The following is a 24,140-nucleotide window of genomic DNA, read 5'->3' as shown; positions in this document are numbered from 1 at the left end:
CCCAAGGTAGCATCTTCCCCTCCCTGCAAAGAAATGCCGTGTTTGGGGCCTGCGGCTGGAGTGGGTCCACCACCCACATCTTTATAGCATCCTGGGTGCTGCTCTGCGAGCCCAGGGCTGGGAGTGCGGGAAGGGGGCTGTCAGGCCTTGGGTGCAGGTCCCTGGGCTTCTGTGATCGATATACCCCATGCCGGTACCAGATCTGGGGTAAATTCAGCCATGGTCAAGTTCACTGCTGCCTTTTGCTCTGGGCCAGATGCAAGCCAGTGGCAGGGTCCTGGGTTTTTAGCTTGTTTCTGGATGGATGTCACCTTTCGATTCAAGAACAAGGAGACCCGGGAGGAAATGCTGGCAGGTGGGGGCCTTGCACGCTCCTTGGCCTGCAACCTGCCTGGCAACTCCCAGGAGGGCCCCCAACCAGAGAAAACAGGACTTCCCCCACTTCTGGAGCTCCTCTGGAGGCCAGGGCACACATGGGGGTGCCAGGCACTGTGCCAGATATTAAGGAAGCAGAGACCCCGAAAAGGAGACCAGACCAGGAGCATTCATCCTCAAACCTCAGTATGGGGTACATTGAACTGCTTATGAGCTTTGCAGGTACCCAAGCCTTGCCCCTGTGGTTCAGATTCATTGTCAAAACCACCCTAGGAGCTCATACATAGATGGTTGAGGCCCATCTTTGGGGAATCACTGACTAAAATGAGCTCAGAGGATGAGGACACACCACGACTTGGGAGTCCTGGGTTGTAGGAAGAAAGTCTGGAGGGATTTCTTGGTGTGGTACCCAAGCCAAGTGAATCCTAAAGAACGAGGAGGAGGAGAGGGTGATGGAAGTGGAGAACGGGCAGGATGTTCCAGGCTAAGTGCCACAGGAGCGAGGGAACTGTGGTGTAAACACCCCATGGGGCAGGGCTTGCCTCATGGGCAGGTGACCCGAACATAGTAAGTCCCCGACACTCAAAGGAGTTTTTTTTTCTGAGAACACGTTTGTAAGTACAGTATGTTCGTAAGTCCAACAACATTAGCCTAGGTACCCAGCTAACATAATCGGCTGTATATAGTATACTGTATATGTACTATAGCACAATATTGTAATAGATTTATAGTACTTTTCACACGAAGACACTGTACCAGTCTACCCTACACAGTACTGTACAGTGAAGTACACAGAAGCATGACCGCTTGTAAAGGCTGCACTCCCATGGCAATGTAAGTCAGACACGTGAACTAACGTATGCGATTGGACGTGCAAACACTTGTTCGCATCTTTGAAAGTTCACAACTTCAAGGTTCGTAGATGATTTACTGTAGTCACACAGGCCCTGTGCTTGGAGTTTAAGGCTCTGCTGACAGCATTTTAAAAATCCTCGGTTTTAAAAAATGGCTTATTTCTGTATTTATTTTTGGCTGCGCTGGGTCTTAGTTGCTGTGCACAGGCTTTTCTCTAGCTGCGGTGAGCGGGGGCCACTCTCTGGTTGCAGTGTGTGGTTTTCTCGTTGCGGAGGCTTCTCTTGTGCACATGGGCTCTAGGCACACAGGCACGGGGAGTTGCGCTGCACGGGCTTAGTTGCTCTGTGGCATATGGGATTGTCCCAGACCTGCATTGGCAGGCAGATTCTTAACCACTGGACGAGACCAGGGAAGTCCTAAAATCCTCAATTTCATCTTTGAGTTTGTGGTTTGAAGGAAGGACTCTTGCCCTGCGGGGGTCGGGAAATGGCAGGAAGCCCAGGTTTGAACTGGGAGGGGTAGAGGTGGCTAAAGAGAGAAGGCCCCCAAATGCCAGGTCGAAGAGCTTGGATTTTGACCCAGAAGGAGCAAATTTTAAGAGGGAATGAAGTAGTTAGGTTTGCATGCCGTGATGACCACTCTGGGACCTGGGTGAGTCTACCCACAGGTCCAAGGGCCTCAAGAAGGCCACCAGGACAGGGCCAGGATGCCAGTGGCAGCTGGAGAAGGGGTGGTTGGGTGAAACAATAGGTGGGGGTTTGGAATTGGAGAAGCGGGTACAAGAGAGAAAATAATTCCCAGAGGATAATTCCCAGATTTCTAGTTGAGCCACTGAATGACTTGGTTTTGTTCAGTCACTCAGTCATGCCAGACTCTTTGTGACCCCATGGACTGCAGCATGCCAGGCTTCCCTATCCTTCACCATCTCCCTGAGTTTGTTCAAACTCATGTCCATTGAGTCAGTGATGGTGTCCAACCATTACATCCTCTGACACCCCCTTCTCCTCCTGCTTGGGATGTCACTAACAGAAAGAAATGCACTGCTGTTTGCTTCCTTGTTCATTTTCTCCTCTGCAATGGTATTTATGCTAAGAAGTCAACATTGTTCACCTTTGTCAATAAGAGCTGTTTTCCAACATACAAATAACTCATCCTTTAAGAGAAAAACACAGATGAAGAAACTGTAATCTGGTCCCAAATTCACCCACTTCTAGACATCCCTAAAATTATTTGCTGGACAGAGAGCTTCAATAACAGACCTAGAATTTCATTTGTTCCCCCCCAACCCCTGTTTTCTATCCTGAATATCAGTTATTTTTTTTCTTTTGCTAGAAACCCAGCACTGACCTTGAAAATATCACTCATGTTTAAACACACTCTGGTTGTTTGACCAGACATGGAGAGCTGCTTAGATGTGACCTCAAGACACCCTTGCTCCGAAAGCAGCTGCCTACAGGGCTCAGCCCAGATGGGCAAGCGTCCAGTGGATCTGAGGCTCGGGAAAAAGAAATCTAAAGTTAATGCATTTATCCAAGCCCCCTTTGATCTGGAATCAGGCTGACAATCCTGTGAGGCCAGAGTTGCCCGTAAGATTTTCAGGCTTTCCTCCTATTCAGCCGTCTTCCCTCTGGTGTCTTATAACTTGAGCTTTGAATAACTTGATATATACAAATTAAAATCACACCGAACTATGAATGAAAGATTTTTAAAAGAAAAAATATTTTGTTCAAATAGACATCCTGAAACTGAGAATCACTAGCTTCCTTTGAGCCAGTTTATTTACAGCAAGAAAATTCAGCTACGAAAAAAGCTTACATCAACCACACTGCTCTCACAGGAGGCAGCAAGAAAACATTACTTTTAATAAATAATAATGATTCAACAGATATTTTAATAGCATTTTTCCTACTTCTGAAAGTAATACATACAGACTGTAGATATTTTGAGAATACAGAAAAATGCAGGATGAAAAACAAAATCACTCATAAACCATCACACAGAGATAATATTGTTCATGTTTCGATGTGTTTCTTCTCAGTTTTCTTCCTGTGCACACATTTATAAATTCTTTTCTAAGTCATTTTAAAACATTCTAAAGGTGGAGATCATGGATTAAATTATAACACTCATTTGAAAACCAGATTAGTTTCATAGCCGTATTTTTTTCTAATCAAAGAAATAAAGCATCATCAGAAAAGACAACTTGTAGAACAGAGAAAAATCACAAAGGAAGACAACAAAAATCACTTGGATTCCAACCGAAGACAACTATGATTAATGTTTTGCTGGGTACCTTCCAGTATTTTTTCCATGTGTGTATGTGCCTTTCTTATTTATTAAAAAATATCAAACAGTGTATCCTCTTTTACTGTTCTCATATTTCACAGAGTGACACAGAATGAATAGTTCCCATAAGAATAAATGTTTTTCTACAACGTGATGTTTAATGGCTGCCTAGATGGTGTTCCTCTTTATAGATTTATAATAATTTACCTACCCAATGTACTTTGTGGGACTAGTAAGTTGTTTGTAATTTTTATTTTTGATAGAAATGCTCTGGAATTTGATAGAAGTTGCCTCTGGAATAGTGGTACTAATTTATATTTTACTAATTCAAGCTTTTGAGAACATGAGTTTATGGTAAACATAATAATCTCTGTGTTGTCATTTGGGACAATTAAGGCAGAAACCAGTATTGTTGTGAGGGCTACACAGAAAGTCCGTGGGCAGAATCACCTTCATCTAGATCAAGGGTATATTTTTGGATGCGCTTTATGCTTGGGCTTCCCTGGTGGCTCAGACATGAAAGAATCCGCCTGCAATGCAGGAGACCTGGGTTTGATCCCTGGGTGGGGAAGATTCCCTGGAGAAGGGAACGGCTACCCACTCCAGTGTTCTTGCCTGGAGAATTCCATGGACAGAGGAGCCTGGCGGGCTACAGTTCATGGGATCGTAAAGAGTTGGACACAACAGAACAACTAACACTTTATGTATATTCTCACTTAATTCTCACAAAAGAGTTATTTTTAATCCTTATTTCCAGATAAAGAAAATGGGGCCCAGAAACGTCAAACCGCTGCCTTTCCCATTCATTGTATTGTGGTGTCTTCGTGACCACAGACTTCCATATCTGCACAGACAATCCAGCTGTGCTGCAGTCTGAGAATCCTAAAGTGTAACCCAGTTTTACAAATATCAAATGCATCAAACCCTTGCAGAAACCAATACTTGATTTTAAATTAGTCAATAACATAAACCCCCTCTTTTTTGATAAATGCAACACGAAAGATCCTGCCCCTGGATTTATTTTTTAGGTAAAAATAGCTCCCAGGTTATGGCCTCTTTTGGGGGGATGGCTAGGGGTAAGGGGTGTAGAGCGAGCTTGAGAAAGAGAAGAACAACGCCTTTATTTATTTATTTATTTGAACAATGTCTTTAGACAATAAGCAAGGTGTAAGAGCTTGTCCCCTAGGTCTAGATTGGCAGACCTCCAGTCTTGACTCAGAAGGAGGGAATTTGCTTTGGTTTCCTGACTGGGTTGCCTTGTTTATCAGCCACAGGGCAAGAGACATGCCACAGCAATGAAATAAAGTTGACATGTCATACTGGGGGAAAGGGGGTTATTCAACAGGCTGAGTCACTCACTGTTGGACTGCAGGTATGGGTGAGACACCCTGCAAAGACTCAGAGCGAATGCAGACGAACTGTGAGTGAGTAACAAAGTGAAACAGGCCTGCCGATGACCTAACACTCCCAAAGTATTTTGAGATTCCTGGATTGTACAAATGAGAATGAAAAAGTTTCCAGCAGATGTATGCTCACTTTTGCTTTGTAACAACTCCTGGGCATATGTCTGGAGACTTAATAGACACAGAGGACAGACTTGCGGTTGCCATGGGGATTGGGGGTGGGGGGAGGGATGGATTTGGGGTTTGGGCTTAACAGATGTAAACTATTATATACAGGATGGATAAACAACAAGGTCCTACTGTACAGCACAGGGAACTGTGTTATTCAATATCTTACAATAAATCATAATGAAAAAGAATGTATATGTGTGTATATATGTAAAACTGAACCAGTTTGCTATAGAGCAGAAATTAACACAACATTCTATATCAGCTATACTTTAATAAAAAATTTCAACATTTCCTCACTGATGTCCACATGTAGCCCATTTAATTATCACAACAGTCCTGCAAAATTAGTTTTATTATTCCCCTTTCTTGGACCACTTAGGTCTCAGGAAAGGTTGAGGTTTAGTGAGGAATTTGTGCCAATAGAACTTGCACACATGTGAAGTCAATTACCTCTTAGTGAATAAGACTATTAAATGAGACTATACTTTGAAAATCAAGTTAGTAGGATATCATATTAGAATCAAGACACACTTGAAAAAGCATTTAGTCCAAACCCCTCATTTTATAGATACAGAAACTGCATTGCAAAGAGGTGAAGTAACTTGCTTGATGTTAGGCAATTGGCTGGAAAAGAGCTTGGGAACTGGCTGAAGGCAGGTAGCCTCAGATCTTCCCCAATACTCTTCCTATCATCCACTCTACCTATCCAGATCATCAGCAGATTGGCAGATGTGTAATAAGTGGCATTAGAAAATTGAGGTTAAGAGATGGATAGATGAAATACACCAGATTAACAGAAAATTTTAGATTCTACTTCAGGCCCTGGGCTAACTAGCTGTATTCTCTCCAAGTGCCTGAGCCTCTGTGAATCTCAATTACATGTATAAAAGGGAGTCATAAATACTCATGGACTACTACCTGTATGTATAGAGTACAGCTGATTCTCTGTATCTGCAGATGTGAGATCTGTCCTTACAGGTGGACCCACAATGGAACTTGAGCCCCCTTGATTTGGGTACCCACAAGAGGTCCTGAAGCCACTCTTTCATGGATACCAAAGGACGACTGTACTTTGTTAACTGTTATGGTTTAATGAATGTTAGGCATTCACGTCCATTCATGAAACCATACTGAAGATCGCACTGCGTTTTCATCCAGATGAGCTCCTTGAGGATGGGAAATATCACTTCTTCATTTTTGTATATCAATAGGTATTTTTAAGGTATTTTTAGGTATTTTTAAGGTAAGTGAACAAATTAATAGTATAGCTTTTATGTAAGTGCTCTTCCTTATCACCATGACCCAACTGAGCTCAGGGACTCAGTCGGTCAGTATGTTACCCACCAGGGTTCTTGGCCTTCCCCAATCAATAGAAATTGACTGCAGGCTAGACTAGAAATTCAGGCAAGGCTGTATTGGGGTCCCTGCTGCAGCAGAGGGGAGCGAGAACAAGCAACAGAATCCCTTGCTTGCTGACTCCCCAAGGAGGGACACACTTGTTCCTTATATGGGGTGAAGCTGGGGGTGTGTCCAGTGGCCAGGCAGGAGGGAAGGCTTAGGTGGTTTGCCTACGCCTTAGGTAGTGGTGTGTGCAGGGGGCATGTGCAGTACCCTGCTTTTGCTCCCAACACCCTGTTTTTGCTCCAGGCTTCTCAAAAGTGGCAGTTGGGTTTTTAGTCTCTTTGTATCTTTTGGGTCCAAAATTTGCCCCCGCAGTTATTTTTAGTCCTATATAGTTTCTTTGTATTTTGTTGCTCCAGGAGAGGTGTGTCTAGTTGCGAGCTTTGCAGCAGGACAGCAAAGGGTCCCAGGTCCCAAGCCTGTCTCAAGTATAGAGGCTGAATTAAACCAAAAAGGATACATTTCAAAGGGACAGGGGAGCAGAGTAAATGCCCATGATTACCACTTGGACTGCAGGGCTTCATCTTAATAAACTCTGAGGACTAGTTGTTTCTTAACCTCCTGGAATCCAGTCCTGTTTGCTTGTTTTTTTCCTTTTTCTTAACATTCACATTTCCCATTATCTTGAAAATGTCCTCTGCTTTAGGGAAAAAAGTAGGTATATGAAGATAAAAGACATTCGATCCTTAAGCCACACAATGCATAGAAATGAACTCTAGTTACATTTCAGATTTAATGTCAAAAGAAAACTTCAAAATTTCTGACCATAGCGCAGGGAAAGATTTTTAAAAATTAGACCAGAAAACTCTAAGTTGAAAAGATACATACACCTCAGTCTTCATAGCAGCACTACTCACAACAGCCAAGACATGGAAGGAACATACAAGTGTCTACTGACAGATGAATGGATAAGGAAGATGTAGTTGCTGCTGCTACGTCACCTCAATCGTGTCTGACTCTGTGCGACCCCAGAGACGGCAGCCCACCAGGCTCCCCCGTCCCTGGGATCCTCCAGGCAAGAACACTGGAGTGGGTTGCCATTTCCTTCTCCAGTGCATGAAAGTGAAAAGTGAAAGTGAAGTCGCTCAGTCATGTCCGACTCCTAGCGACCTCATGCACCACAAGCCCACCAGGCTCCTCCATCCATGGGATTTTCCAGGCAAGAGTACTGGAGTGGGGTGCCATTGCGTTAGTACATACATACAATGGAATAGTCCTCAGCCATAAGAAGCATTAAATAATGCCATTTGCAGCAACATGGATGGATCTAGAGATTATCACACTAACTGATACATGTCAGAAAAAGAAAGACATATACTATACAATATCACTTACATGTGGAATATTAACTATGATACAAACACAATATTCACTTTTCTACAAAACAGAAACAGACTCAGAAACACAGAAAACAAGAAGGAAAGGGCGTGGGGAAGGGCTAAATTAGGAATTTGGGATTAGCAGATATGCACTATTATATATAAAATAGATAAGCAACAAGGTCCTAGTGTATAGCACTGGGACTACATTCAATCTCCTATAATAAACGACATTAGAAAAGACAATGATACAGAAAATGCATATGTATAACTGAATCATTTTGCTGTATACTAGAAACTAGACTGATAAATTAATTCATTAAACGTTCAAATTCCTGTTTATCAGAAGACCCTATTCCCCAACTCTGTTTGAATTAAGATGTTAAACATATGTTGGTGTGTGTCACACTTGGGTATCACCACCCCAGAAATGAGATGTTCAGCCAAAGTTTGCTGCCACACCCAACACGACAGTAATTCAGGAAGACATCCGCCTGGCAGGATCTTCATGTTCCCGTGAGAGCTTTATCTAGATGATTTAGGGACTGGAGGATGGAGTGTGGGAGGAGTGTGCAAATCCTTTGTTACCAATGGAAAAAGAATGTAATACACATGACCAAACAGATGTCATGAAGACCTTGAAGGAATGCAGCAGATCTTATATCTTCCTAGATCGAAAGACCCTGGACACTGGCACAAACACAAAGGCTCTTAATACATGGAGGTGTGGAAGACAGTATCATCCTCACTCAGATCAGATCAGATCAGATCAGTCGCTCAGTCGTGTCCGATTCTTTGCGACCCCATGAATCGCAGCACGCCAGGCCTCCCTGTCCATCACCAACTCCTGGAGTTCACTCAGACTCACGTCCATCGAGTCAGTGATGCCATCCAGCCATCTCATCCTCTGTCATCCCCTTCTCCTCCTGCCCCCAATCCCAAAAGCTATTACTTAGATCACTATTTTCACCAGAGATTCCTCACTCTTTCATATTCATCAACCAGGGGCTGTCCTCTCCAGCCTCTATTGCCTATAACTAACATAAACAAACAAACAAACAAAAAAATCCACACACAAATAAACCCCCAAAACAACAACAAAAAAAGGTTGTCCGCAGAACAAATAAATTCCCCAGTAGTGACAACAATATTTTGTTTTGGGCTTCCCGAGTGGCACGAGTGGAATCTACCTGCCAATGCAGGAGATGTAAGAGACGTGGGTTTGATCCCTGGATTGGGAAGATTCCTTGGAGAAGGGCATGGCAACCCACTGATATTCTTGCCTGGAGAATCCCATGGACAGAGGAGCCTGGCGGGCTACAGTCCATAGGGTCACAAACAGTTGGACACGATTGAAGCGACTTAGCATGCACACGGGCATTCTGTGTTTTACAGTTTGCAAACGACACCAAATATAATATCTCACCTGAATCTCACAACAACAAGTAAAATCAGATACTATTCATCTTATATCGTAGATGAAGAAACTGAAGGTTAGAGAGGTTGTGTGACTTTTGCAAGGCTACACAGGCAGGAGGTGGCAAAGCCAGGACTTGAAATTCCAGGTAAAGGGAACACAGTGGGAAGCCTTGGTTTGCAATTAAATGTAACTAAAGGAATAGTGTGAAATGAAGATGGTATCAACTTTCTCCCCAGAAATGTGTTTAATTTTACTCTTGGCTTGGCCATACATCTTATAGTTGAGAACACATATAGACAAGGGGCCGTCATACAGAGTGAAGCAAGTCAGAAAGAGAAAAACAAATATCACGTATTAAGGCATATATGTGAAATACAGAAAAATGATACAGATAAACCTATTTGCAGGGCAGGAATAAAGATGCAGACATCGAGAGCAAATGCATGGATGCCAAGGAGAGAAAGGTGAGGTGGGATGAATTGGGGGGATGGTATGAACTGGGAGATTGGGATTGACATATATACTATGTACAAAATAGCCGACTAATGAGAACCTACCGTGTAGCACAGGGAACTCTACTCAGTGCTCTGTGGTGACCTACATGGGAAGGAAGTCCAGAAAAGAGGGGATATATGTATACATATAGCTGATTCACTTTGCTGGGCAGCAGAAACGGACACAATATTGTAAAGTAACTATATTCCAAAAAGTTAATTAATAAATAAATAAAATCACTAACACCAATCTCTCCTCACAAAAAGGCAAGGGACAATACCCTCTCTTGGGTATTTGTTGAGACTTTCCATCCTTCACGAATGCATCCTTCTCACTTACATGTTTGATCCGATTTTCTTCACTCTTTGACCTCTTGCACTGGGACTCTGGCAAGCAATATTTGTCTAAGGCCTTTCTCTGAGTTTGGTGAAATTGTTAACATCAATAATGACATAAGCAGTCACCCGCTAAAGAGTCCTGCTTATTATGGGCCAGCACCAAGTGCTCTGCATGCATTATCTCATTTAGCCTCCCAACAACTCAATGAGGTAAGTACTATTTTGGTCCCTATTTGACGAACACACTGAGGGGCAAAGAGATGAAGTAATGTATCCAAGGTCAAACTGCTGGTAAGTGGCAGATGAAAGACCAAGCTGTCTGACTCCAGACCCCTCACTCTTACCACTGCCTTCAACTACTTCACAGTAGTCAGGCTGGACCACTGTCTCTCTTGGGTTCAGTGACCTTGTCATCTGGTGGCCCCTCAGCTGCTGGCTTTGCACCACCTCTCAGCTTTGATGAGCTCGCAGCTCTAAGCGATAGCATTCCCTCTGCCAGCGTCTCCCCCAGGAGTCTCCAAATAGACAAGGTTAATCCCCAGGAATAGATGCCATGGCACCCCATCCTCATTCCCCTAGCTGAAGGAAGGGCTGGCTGCGACTCCCAAGGAACTGCCCTGCCTTATGGGAGTCACTGAACAACCAGCACCCCCACCCACATCCAGTGAGTGTTGACGTGGGACACGAAGACCCAGGCGTCTAGACTCACTGGGGCCAAGTCCAAAGGGCCATCCCAGCTCCAGAGCTCCCATGGGGTTGGATGAGGCTCTGCTGCACCTGCTTCCCAGTTCAACTCCTTTCCCCAGTTCTGCTTCCTTTACTCCCCAACAGAAGATGTTCCCAAGTAGTGTGCGGTGTGTATTTAGTCGCTAAGTCACGTCCAGCTCTTTGCAACCGCAAGGACTGTAGCCTGCTAGGCTCCTCTGTCCATGGGATTTCCCAGGCAAGAATACTGAAGTGAGTTGCTATTTCCTTCTTTTTTGCCCAAGAGCATTCTTCAGTAATCGTCCTGCATGCGCACACACTGCAGCCTCAGACTTGGGTGCCCAGGAAACGCAACAAACTGACCAAACATCTCTGCCCAGGGCCTCAGCCCCCAAGTGCCAGAGCAGTCTCATGCAAGCTGAGCTCTCAAACCTGTCTGGTATTTCTGTTGTCCTGTTGCCCAGTCTTTGGCCCTGCCATGTGCATATTGACTTTTCTTCTCTTGTTCTTCAGTCCACTAGAATTTTCTGGTGTTCATTCCTTTGTTTATGAGTCCCACCTATGCCTCCAGCCAAATCAGAGCTGTGCTCTTTCTGCGACCTCTCTAACCCTTGATGATGTTGCATGTCCCAACCTGGGACCCAAGTTCGTTCTGCTGATCACGTCCACACCTTTGGGTGATAGATGTGCTTGCAATTTATGTGCATCGAACGCAAAATAAACACGTGGGCAGGAGTAGAGGGATCCTTGGGTCTTGAAGGCAGTGCAGATACCTACAAGTAGACCCAGAAATCCTTGGCTAGTGTTCTACTATTTCTCTAAGCTCAGATCCTTGCTCCTTCCAAGCCAAGATGCCATCATAATTCAGACAGGCTTCTTTATCTCCTACCTTTTCAACTTTAGTCTGCTGGACACTCTGTTGTCTGATTTACTTCCTAAATGAAGCTCTCATGACTTCCCTGGCGGTCTAGTGGTTAAGACTCTGTGCTTCCAATGCAGGGGGCATGGGTCTGATCGCTGGTTGGGGAACTAGGGTCCCACATGCTGCGTGGCATTGCCAAAACAAAACTCAAAACAAAATCAAGCTAAATGAGAATCTTAATCAGTGGACCCTCCCCACTTAAAACCCTCGTGTTCCCTGATGCCCATGTGTCTCATCCAAACCACCCAACAAGGCTGAGATCAGAGTGCCCCATTCATCCTGTCCCAAGCAGCCAGCCTCTACAGGCCTTGGTGAAGCCATTCTTTCTTTTGTTTTAAAACACTCAGAAAGAGTGATCCATATGAAGAACTGATCCATATGAAGAACTGAAGACAGTTTATCCTGTTCTTCTCTTAGAACTTAACCTGGGGCTCCCGTGATTTACAGTCATTCATATACTGGGTTCCTCTTTCTTCCTAGATGACAACCAACTCAGGAGACTATGGGCCACCAGAGCAGTATGAGACACTTGATGGCCTCTCAGGAGAGATTTGTGGAAGTGATTTGCTGTCTCCCAGCATGACCATAGATTTATTCTCCTCCACTTCTCCTTGACCCACCCCCAATATTCCTGAAATAAATATAAATATAAACACTACCCTAAACACATCTCAGAAGAAGGATGATTTAAAACCTAAGGTAGAATGGAGGGAAAATAAGGTCACTGCTTTAATTTAACAAGAAGAGTTAAAATCTTGAAATGATGTTTTTGGGGGCTGCACACGGTTTATGGGCTTTTCTCTAGCTGTGCAAGCAGGGGCTGCTCTCTAGCTGTGGTGCGAGGGCTTCTTATTGTGGTGGCTTCTCTTGTTGCAGAGCATGGGCTCTAGAGTGCACGGGCTCAGCAGTTGTGGCGCACGGGCTTTGCTGCCCTGCGGCGTGTGGAATCTTCCCAGACCAGGGATCGAACCCGTGTCTCCTATATTAGCAGGCAGATTCTTAACCACTGGACAACCAGGGAAGTGCCTGAAATGATATTATATTTAAACAATGGACTAAACCCAGGGTAGAGAGGGGCCTTCTAAAACTCTAGTGTAGGCTAATTAGAAATCAAAGGTAAGCAGGTGATAAGTGTATAAACTACTTCTAAAGAAAAAGGTGAATATTTTACAGAAAGATTTTAAAGCCGAGCATGTTAGCTTTTGCTCTTTCCTAGACAAGTGTACAGCTGGCCCCTTTTCCTGGGGGTGGGTTGGGCTCAGGGCCTGGCTCTGTGGTTTTGCCCACCTTTGCCGGCCAGTTCAGCTTTCTATACTATATACTATACCCGCCTGAGAGCCCAGAGTCCCAGCTCTGCAAACAGTGATATTATCATATCACAGCTGAGCTACAAAAATAACTGCTTCACATTCAAACACACTTCTGTCTTATTTCCTTAAAGTCATGTTCCCCCAACAAATGGCTGGAAGCTTCTGGTAGGAAGTAAAGCTCAACTGAGTTTCAGAGATAATGGAAAAAGGCATAAGATTCAAAGAGATTCTTAATGCACACAGCAGTGACTCTGAGTGGCATTTGGATCAGCTTTGGACCCTCTTTGTGTCCTGGGGCCTTCTCTCCAGATGGGCAGCTATGTTTCAGGGCAGGTTGTCCAATTCTGGAATTGGTCCTGATGGTGGGAAACAAGGGGCCTTCTCTCATCTGCTTTCTCTAACAAGCTGATGTCCAAACAGACACAGTCCAGTCTTTGAAAGTCAAGCCATCCAGGGTGGGTAAGGCATTGAGAGATTCTCTAGAATAGATTCAACGGCAACAAGGGAAGTGATGTGGATAATGGTATTTGCAAGAAGGATTTGCATACTGCAGAAAATTTATCCCAGTAAATGTTTGGCTGTAACATTGCTTTTATTTTTTATTTTTATTGCTGGTTTGCCTTTATAGATGGTCAAGAGAGGCTCTGACCCAGCCCCACAGTTTCAAGGGCTCCTCAGATATAGACACACACACACACACACACACACACACACTGAAATACACATGGTAGCCAATCCCTTGAAGTCCAGTGCTCAGGGCAGGCAGAACAACCTGTAATCCTAAACATCCACTCTGGTGACCAGCACTGCTCAAATCTACAGTTTTATATCTCTGGTAAATAAAAGGCCCTGAATCTGAGTACCCAAAAGATGTGTATGCACCACTGCTGACTTCAAAAATGACCATTATTAGGAGTGTAGACAGGATTCGAGCGGCAGAAGTGCTGAGATAAGAGAAAAGACAAATTCATTACCTTGTTAAGTTCTTCCTCTCGTAGAGCAAGGATGTAATAAATTCTTGCATAATGAAGAATTATTTCCCAATAGTGCCAGGAGTCCATTTTCTTGTTTCCTTTCCCATTCCAACTCAGGGTTCTGGGTGGTGCTAAAACAAGTACATACAATGTGTGTAACAGTTGTGCATATATATTGGCCAACATTTTGCAATATTACATAACTTCTATTTTCCTTACTTTTGTATATAAATATAGTTCTAATTCTAGAACTCGGGCAAATGCCAGGAGACAGTGAGGGACAGGGAGGCCTGACATGCTGCAGTCCGTGGGGTCACAAAAAGTTGGACATGACCTAGAAGCTGAACAACAATAGCATAGTTCTAGATAGAACATATGTGACATATAAAATAAAAATGGATTTTTCTAGAGTTGCATGTAGTTTTATTTTTATACAAAAATGCATAAAAGGTAATTAAATCTTTAAAAATTGTAAACATCTCCAGAATTATTTAAATAATTTTAAATTTTGATATTTACTAATTAAAATATATGTTTGCATTTTGGTTAAAATGGGTAATTTTGAATATTTTGGAAGAAAAATAACTTTTCTGGAAACATCTAAAATAATTAAATTGGTATCTTCCTATATTAACATTAATTTACATATTGATTAAAATATATTCAGATTTTGTCTATTTTAATACAATTACATTTATTTTTAATCTGTTAGATTACTGCTATTAATGAAACACAGACTTTGGAAAATCTTGATTATGAAAATATAATTAATGATTGTGCTGAAATAAAGGCAAGAAAATGAGTGCTATTAAATAAATATATCATAGTTTATGAATTTATATGTTTTTATTCTTAATACTCATCCAAATAACATCCCAGACAGCCTTACACATGATCAGGTTCCCTTTTATTTTATTTTTAAAATATTTTGGCTTCGCTGGGTCTTCACTGAAGCGTGCAGACTTAGTAGCTCTGAGGCATGTGGGATTTTAGTTTCCCAACCAGGGATGGAACTCTTGTCTTGGGTATTGAAAGGTAGATTCTTAACCACTAAACCACTAGGGAAGTCCCTCCCCTCTCTTAAATACTTTACTCACTTTTAGTCATAGAAATACCATATAGTTCTCTATTTTTTGTGAGTGAAGGTTATTAAGATGTAAGGACAAAACTTTTCTTTGACAATCTGTTAACTTGATTCATAGCTTCAAATACTTAGACACATGGCAAATGAGCCCCAGGCCTAGCAAGTGATAGGAGTGGGCAGCTCCCCAACCTCTTAGATTGCTGATACCATAGTCTTTTCTAAATTTTATTGCATGCTCACACTGAGACAAGCACCCTACTAAGTGCTTTTGTGTATTTCATTCATCCCTCACCATAGTTTTCCAAGATAGGCATAATTTCAGATTTATTTTTTTTTTAATATTTATTTATTTATTTGGCTATTTTGGTCTTAGTTGTGGCACAACGGCTCTCTAGTTGTGGCATATGGGCTCCGTAGGTGTGGTGCGCGGGCTCAGTAGCTGTGGCGCATGGGCTCAGTAGGTGTGGCGCATGGGCTCAGTAGGTGTGGGATTTTAGTTTCTTGACCAGGTATCAAACCTGAGTCCCCTGCATCACAAGGCAGATTTTTAACCACTAGCCCACCAGGGAAAACCCAGCATTCCCAGATTTAGATGAGGAGGCAGGGATGCAAGGCACTCGCTGGTGGTCAAAGGACCATGACCAGGGGAGTGGTCTCCCATCCTGGCCTCCAGAGCTCCAACTCCCTCTGTGACCAGCCCCGTTGCTTCCCCCAGAAGCTCTTCCACGGCAGAGGCTGACAGGCCAAGCCTGTTCCTTGTTTGCTTCCTAGAGACTCTTCGTTGGATGATTTTTTTGTGGTCGCACCCCTCCACTCCCATTATATACCTCTTTAAAAATCCTGGATCGATACATCTATAAAGGATTTCAAGCTCACTAGATAATCTAGATACAATATATGCCAGGTGCCAATAGACATTTGCTAAACTATTCATGTGTTTTCAGTCCTATTATATTTCTAAAACTTTCAAAACAACGGAAATGCCTAGTACATTTAATTGCACTAATAACCGACTGACTGACTGGTAAAGAATCTGCCTAACAATGCAGGAGACAAGAGACACAGATTTGATCCCTGAGTTGGGAAAATCCTCTGGAGAAGGAAATGGCAACACACTCCAGTATTCTTGCCTGGAAAATTCCATGGACAGAGAAGCCTAGTGGGTTACAGTGCATGGGGTCGAAAAAAGTCAGACACGACCGAGTGCGCATAAGCATATGAAGAGTATATATATCATCAGTTATAGCTATTCAAGGAAATGTCATGCAGGTGGTGATGAAAGCTACAATAACATGGAAAATATTTAGATATAATGTTACATTTTAAAAGTTCCATATAAAATTACATATATGTCAGAATAATATAAAAATTACCATAGTTATGAAAATGGACACATTCACAGGAAAAAAAATAGAAAACACAACTAAATGCTAATAATAGTTATGTTTAACACAGTGAATATTAATTTATTAGAGTATTAGATATTATTAGTATTAGATAACATTAACGTGTTCAGTTCAGTTCAGTTCAGTTGCTCAGTCCTGTCTGACTCTTTGTGACCCCATGAGTCGCAGCACGCCAGGCCTCCCTGTCCATCACCAACTCCCGGAGTTTACCCAAACTCACGTCCATCAAGTCGGTGATGCCATCCGGCCATCTCATCCTCTGTCATCCCCTTCTCCTCCTGCCCCCAATCCCTCCCAGCATCAGAGTCTTTTCCAATGAGTCAATTCTTCGCATGAGGTGGCCAAAGTACTGGAGTTTCAGCTTTAGCATCATTCCTTCCAAAGAAATCCCAGGACTGATCTCCTTCAGAATGGACTGGTTGGATCTCCTTGCAGTCCAAGGGACTCTCAAGAGTCTTCTCCAACACCACAGTTCAAAAGCATCAATTCTTCGGCACTCAGCTTTCTTCACAGTCCAACTCTCACATCCATACATGACCGCAGGAAAAACCATAGCCTTGACTAGACAGACCTTTGTTGGCAAAGTAACGTCTCTGCTTTTCAATATGCTGTCTAGGTTGGTCATAACTTTTCTTCCAAGGAGTAAGCGTCTTTTAACTTCATGGCTGCAGTCACCATCTGCAGTGATTTTGGAACCCCAAAAAATAAAGTCTGACACTGTTTCCACTGTTTCTCCATCTATTTCCCATGAAGTGATGGGACCGGATGCCATGATCTTCGTTTTCTGAATGTTGAGCTTTAAGCCAACTTTTTCACTCTCCTCTTTCACCTTCATCAAGAGGCTTTTTAGTTCCTCTTCACCTTCTGCCATAAGGGTGATGTCATCTGCATATCTGAGGTTATTGATATTTCTCCCAGCAATCTTGATTCCAGCTTGTGCTTCTTCCAGCCCAGCGTTTCTCATGAGGTACTCTGCATATAAGTTAAATAAACAGGGTGACAATATACAGCCTTGACATACTCCTTTTCCTATTTGGAACCAGTCTGTTGTTCCATGTCCAGTTCTAACTGTTGCTTCCTGACCTGCATACAAATTTCTCAAGAGGCAGATCAGGTGGTCTGGTATTCCCATCTCTTTCAGAATTTTCCACAGTTTATTGTGATCCACACAGTCAAAGGCTTTGGCATAGTCAATAGAGCAGAAATAGATGTTTTTCTGGAACTCTCTTGCTTTTCCCATGATCCAGCGGATGTTGGCAACTTGATCTCTGGTTCTTCTGCCTTTTCTAAAACCAGCTTGAACATCTGGAAGTTCACAGTTCACATATTGCTGAAGCCTGGCTTGGAGAATTTTGAGCATTACTTTACTAGCGTGTGAGATGAGTGCAATTGTGCAGTAGTTTGAGCATTCTTTGGCATTGCCTTTCTTTGTGTCAGAATAATATAAAAATTACCATAGTTATGAAAACAGACACATTCACAGGAAAAAAAATAGAAAACACAACTAAATGCTAATAATAGTTATGTTTAACATAGTGAATATTAATTTATTAGAGTATTAGATATTATTAGTATTAGATAACATTAATGTACTCAGTTCAGTTCAGTTCAGTTGCTCAGTCATGTCTGACTCTTTGCGACCCCATGGACTGCAGCACTCCAGGCCCTCCTGTCCATCACCAACTCCTGGAGTTTACCCAAACTTATGTCCATTGAGTTGGTAATTCCATCCAACCATCTCATTCTCTGCTGTCCCCTTCTCCTCCCGCCTTCAATCTTTCCCAGCATCAGAGTCTTTTCAAATGAGTCAGCTCTTCGCATCAGGTGGCCAAAGTATTGGAGTTTCAGCCTCACCATCAGTGCTTCCAATGAACACCCAGAACTGATCTCCTTTAGAATGGACTGGTTGGATCTCCTTGCAGTCCAAGGGACTCTCAAGAATCTTCTCCAACACCACAGTTCAAAAGCATCAATTCTTCGGCACTCAGATTTCTTCACAGTCCAACTCTCACACCCATACATGACCACAGGAAAAACCATGGCCTTGACTAGATGGACATTTGTTGGCAAAGTAATGTCTCTGCTTTTTAATACGCAGTCTAGGTTGGTCATAACTTTTCTTCCAAGGAGTAAGCGTCTTTTAATTTCATGGCTGCAGTCACCATCTGCAGTGATTTTGGACCCCCCAAAAATAAAATCTGTCACTGTTTCCACTGTTTCCCCATCTATTTGCCATGGAGTGATGGGACTGGATGCCATGATCTTAGTTTTCTGAATGTTGAGCTTTAAGCCAATTCTTTCACTCTCCTCTTTCACTTTCATCAATAGACTCTTTAGCTTTTCTTCACTCTGCCATAAGGGTGATGTCATCTGCATATCTGAGGTTATTGATATAATACATAATATTAACGTATTAGAGTGATTTTTTCTTTTTCTTTTTTTCTATGTTTTGTTTGATTTTTATATTTTTAACTTTATTTTTATTGAAGTATAGTTGAATTACAATGTTGTGTTAATTTTTGCTGTACAGCAAAGTGATTCAGTTATATACATATATAATTATATGTATATATAATATATATAATTATAATATTATAAGTATAACAATATATAATATATATGTATATATACATTTCTTTAGTATTCTTTTCCATTATGGTTTATCATAGGATATTGAATATAGTTCCCTTATACAGTAGGACCTTGTTTTTTATCCATTCTATGTATATGTTTACATCTGCTAACTCCAACCTCCCACTTATTGAAGGATTAGGTTAATTTCATATTTTAAAATGCTGACTTAGAATGCATTTTGTCTAAAAACAATAATGAGTTGGTGAACAAGGCCACCACCTCGTTACCAGCAGGGCATGCCTGTCTCCCTGGCACTGTACCCTCTTTAAGATGAAAGCTGCCACAGCTGCAGAGGCTCTCCGTGAGTCTGCTTGCTGTTGGCAAGATGCATTTTAGAGATCAAGCACTTTAGGCTTTGTCATGAGGAGGAGAAGAGATGAAATAAATCACGGACTTTGAGGCTTTGATACAAACTGCAAACAGAAAAGTTCTATCCCTTTCTAAGGGAAATGCTGTCCATCAAATGCTCCCCAGGGTCATGGAGCCCCACAACTTGGTCGGCAAAGTCGAGATATAAGCCACATATGATGAGAACGCTTCCTCTCTGCACTGACCGCACCTCATGGCATCATAACATCCCAGCTCCCCAGCCTTTGAGGGGACGCCGGCATTCTCTTGGTAATGTGGCAAACTGGCGGGGAGCCCTGAGGACCTTGAGACCATCTGTGAATAGCCAGATAGGAACTCTCGGGAGAAGATGGGATGAGATCTGAGATTAATTGGAGAGTTGACACATACACATGATCATGTGTGAAATAGACAGCTAGCAGGAAGCTGCTTTATAGCACGGGGAGCTCAGCTCAGTGCTCTGTGAAGACCTAGAGGGATAGAATGGTGGTGGCGGGGCGGGGAGGAGGGAGGGGATATATGTATACATAGACATCCTGGAATGTGAAGTCAAGTGGGCCTTAGAAAGCATCATTACGAACAAAGCTAGTGGAGGTGATAGAATTCCAGTTGAGCTATTCCAAATCCTGAAAGATGATGCTGTGAAAGTGCTGCACTCAATATGCCAGCAAATTTGGAAAACTCAGCAGTGGCCACAGGACTGGAAAAGGTCAGTTTTCATTCCAATCCCAAAGAAAGGCAATGCCAAAGAATGCTCAAACTACCGCACAATTGCACTCATCTCACACGCTAGTAAAGTAATGCTCAAAATTCTCCAAGCCAGGCTTCAGCAATATGTGAACCGTGAACTTCCTGGTGTTCAAGCTGGTTTTAGAAAAGGCAGAAGAACCAGAGATCAAATTGCCAACATCCGCTGGATCATGGAAAAAGCAAGAGAGTTCCAGAAAAACATCTATTTCTGCTTTATTGACTATGCCAAAGCCTTTGACTGTGTGGATCACAATAAACTGTGGAAAATTCTGAAAGAGATGGGAATACCAGACCACCTGATCTGCCTCTTGAGAAATTTGTATGCAGGTCAGGAAGCAACAGTTAGAACTGGACATGGAACAACAGACTGGTTCCAAATAGGAAAAGGAGTATGTCAAGGCTGTATATTGTCACCCTGTTTATTTAACTTATATGCAGAGTACATCACGAGAAACGCTGGGCTGGAAAAAGCACAAGCTGGAATCAAGATTGCCGGGAGAAATATCAATAACCTCAGATATGCAGATGACACCACCCTTATGGCAGAAAGTGAAGAGAAACTAAAAAGCCTCTTGATGAAGGTGAAAGAGGAGAGTGAAAAAGTTGGCTTAAAGCTCAACATTCAGAAAACGAAGATCATGGCATCCGGTCCCATCACTTCATGGGAAATAGATGGGGAAACAGTGGAAACGATGTCAGACTTTATTTTTCTGGGCTCCAAAATCACTGCAGATGGTGACTGCAGCCATGAAATTAAAAGACGTTTACTCCTTGGAAGGAAAGTTATGACCAACCTAGATAGCATATTCAAAAGCAGAGACATTACTTTGCCAACTAAGGTCCGTCTAACCAAGGCTATGGTTTTTCCTGTGGTCATGTATGGATGTGAGAGTTGGACTGTGAAGAAGGCTGAGCACCGAAGAATTGATGCTTTTGAACTGTGGTGTTGGAGAAGACTCTTGAGAGTCCCTTGGACTGCAAGGAGATCCAACCAGTCCATTCTGAAGGAGATCAGACCTGGGATTTCTTTGGAAGGACTGATGGTGAGGCTGAAACTCCAATACTTTGGCCACCTGATGTGAAGAGTTGACTCATTGGAAAAGACTCTGATGCTGGGAGGGATTGGGGGCAGGAGGAGAAGGGGACCACAGAGGATGAGATGGCTGGATGGCATCACTGACTCGATGGACGTGAGTCTGAGTGAACTCCGGGAGCTGGTGATGGACAGGGAGGCCTGGCGTGCTGCGATTCATGGGGTCGCAAAGAGTCGGACACGACTGAGCGACTGATCTGATCTGATAGCTGATTCATATTGCGCAACAGAAACTAACACAACATTGTAAGGTAATTAGCCTCCAACTAAAAGTATATTAATTTTTTTAAAAAGAAAAGAATGGAAGATTCATGAGCCTTTGCTCATATCTGCCTCACCTGAGTCTGTCTTGGTTTAATATCAAGGACACGAAAGACTCACCCAGTGTTGTCAAAAACAGGAAAGACTTGCCCAGCGGGAAACTCCTAACCTCCTGCCTCTCTTCTCACCCCTCTTCTTCTTTTCCAACTGAAGACCCACCATGTGCCAGCTGTGTTGCTACACAGTGGGGACACAGTCACATCAGACAGGAATGGGCCTTCAAGGAGCCCGAGGTCTACCCCTTCCCACTGAAAGGGTGGCCGTTGGACTGCCTAGAGTCTTGTTTGAAACTCAGACTCTCGGGTCCCGAGGAAAACCCACTGACTCAGAATGTTGATTTTGGCAGGTTCCCGGGGTGATTCGCAGGCACCGAAGGTTGAGAAGGCAACCTCTAGGAGGGTAAGCCCTGTTTCTTAGGAGTGTTGTTTTAATAAGATTAAGGAGTTACACTCACTATGGAGAATAGTATGGAGGTTCCTGAAAAAGCTAAAAATATAATTCCTATACGCTCCTGCAATTCTTCTTCTGGGCATATATCCAGAGAAAACTATAATTTGAAAAGATATATGCATCCCAGTGTTCATAGCAGCACTATGTACAATAGCCAAGACATGGAAGCAACCTAAATGTCCATCAACAGATGAGTGGATAAAGCAGATGTGGTACATATATACACAATGGAATATTACTCAGTCATAACAAGGAATGAAATAATGCCATTTGCAGCAGTATGGGTGAACATAGAGATTATCATAATAAGTGAAGTAAGCCAGAGAAAGGCAGATATCATATGATATCACTTATATGTGGAATCTACTAAAAAAAAAAAGTTAAAATGAGCTTATTTAAAAAATAGAAACAGACCCAAAGACATATTCTAAAAAGAAACTCATGGTTATCAAAGGGGATAAAAAGGTAGGAGAGGGATAAATCAGGATTTGGGGATTAACACATATGCACTACTATATATAAAATAGGGAACCAACAAGGACCTACTGTATAGCACAGAGAATTCTACTCAATATTTTGCAGTAACCTATAAAGGAAAAGACTCTGATGCTGGGAGGGGTTGGGGGCAGGAGGAGAAGGGGACGACAGAGGATGAGATGGCTGGATGGCATCACTGACTCGATGGACTGAGCCTGAGTGAACTCCGGGAGTTGGTGATGGACAGGGAGGCCTGGCGTGCTGCGATTCATGGGGTCGCAAAGAGACTGAGCGACTGAACTGAACTGATAAGGGAAAAGAATCTGATAAAGAATATATATATATACATACATGTATGTGTGTGTATATATATATATAAAGGACTGAGGATTGAGTGTTGTTATTTAGCTTTCACAAACTATTTTAGCTTATTTTACCAGTATCCACTGGAAGTATATATGACTGGCAGGAGCGTCTGTCATGAGACAGTGATGGCCCGTGGGAGTGGAAAGTCCCCTCTGGGAGGCTTTGTGGAGTGGGCAGAAGGGAAGGAGAGAGGACAAGGGAGGAAGTGGATGTGGGCTTCTGCCAAGGAGCAGTCAGGAGATGAGGGGTGTGGGAATGTCCCCTGTAACAGTGGACATCCCAGGACTAAGCAAACAAGTTTGGAAGGGCTGCCTTCCTGGAGGCAGCATCTGAATGGGATATACCCTCTACTCAGGCTCAGAAAAGGGGCTTCCCGGGTGGCTTAGTGGTAAAGAATCCACCTGCCAATCCAGGAGACTAGAGTTTGGATCCCTAGGTTGGGAAAATCCCCTGGAGGAGAAAGTGGCAACCCACTCCAGTATTCTTGCCCGGAGAATCCCAGGGACAGACGAGCCTGGTGGGCTATAGTCCATGGAGTCACAGAGTGGGACATGACTGAGTGCACACGCACACACACACACACACACACACACACAGGCTCAGAAAACCAAATCGCTTCCTGTGTTTTGTCTCCTGAATCTGCAAGTATCTCACACAGCCACTCAGCAGAGGAAGGCATTCAAGAGTGCAGGAATAAGCCAGGGGGCTCCAGGAACTGGAAATCCAGGACCTCCACCACTCCCTGTAAGGAAGGATTCTTGGAGATTGCAGGGAGGTGGGTTATTATGATCGTTGTTGCTGTGTTTTGAGAGGGAAGTTTTGTTTTTGCTTGGATTGGCCTTCTCTCTACCAAAGTAAATTTGAGGCAATATATCTGTTTCAGAAAGGACACTTCAGGAATAAAAAGGATTTGGGATTTCTGACCAAGGCTATATGCTTGTTGAGTGTGGCTCCACATCCTACCGGCATCAAGAAGTAGCAGGAGTATCTAACCTGGGAGTTAGAGATTAAGGTATATAGTGTCACTTGAGTCTCTAGTATCTCCAAGGCACAGCCCTGAGATATCTCATCACACAGGTGTTATAGAGGGTGCCTGTAATCTTTCCTACCTTTGAGCCCTCTGACTTTCTGTTGCATTGGCTGGAAACCGTCTCTCAGCATTCGACATCATCAGGTGGGAGAGGCTTGGATGAAGATTTACTTCTTCCCTTCGGCGGAAATCACAAGTACCGGCAGC

The 24,140-nt window shown here is 43.1% G+C and overlaps 1 long non-coding RNA gene across 1 annotated transcript in view; it reads right to left on the bottom strand.

The window, feature by feature from the left end:
• The window catches only part of LOC138986123 (uncharacterized), a 48,717-nt gene that overhangs the window by 7,308 nt on the left and 17,269 nt on the right, over positions 1-24,140 (bottom strand). Inside the window, exon 3 of the long non-coding RNA XR_011463019.1 lies at positions 13,975-14,105. This is a non-coding gene — a long non-coding RNA (uncharacterized lncRNA). The remainder of the gene's footprint in view (positions 1-13,974; positions 14,106-24,140) is intronic.

The sequence above is a fragment of the Bos mutus genome, chromosome 28, assembly GCF_027580195.1.
Source record: "Bos mutus isolate GX-2022 chromosome 28, NWIPB_WYAK_1.1, whole genome shotgun sequence".
In the NCBI taxonomy this organism is placed as follows: domain Eukaryota; kingdom Metazoa; phylum Chordata; class Mammalia; order Artiodactyla; family Bovidae; genus Bos; species Bos mutus.
The sequence above is the reverse complement of the archived record's forward strand: the minus strand, read 5'-3'. Positions and strand labels throughout refer to the sequence as shown.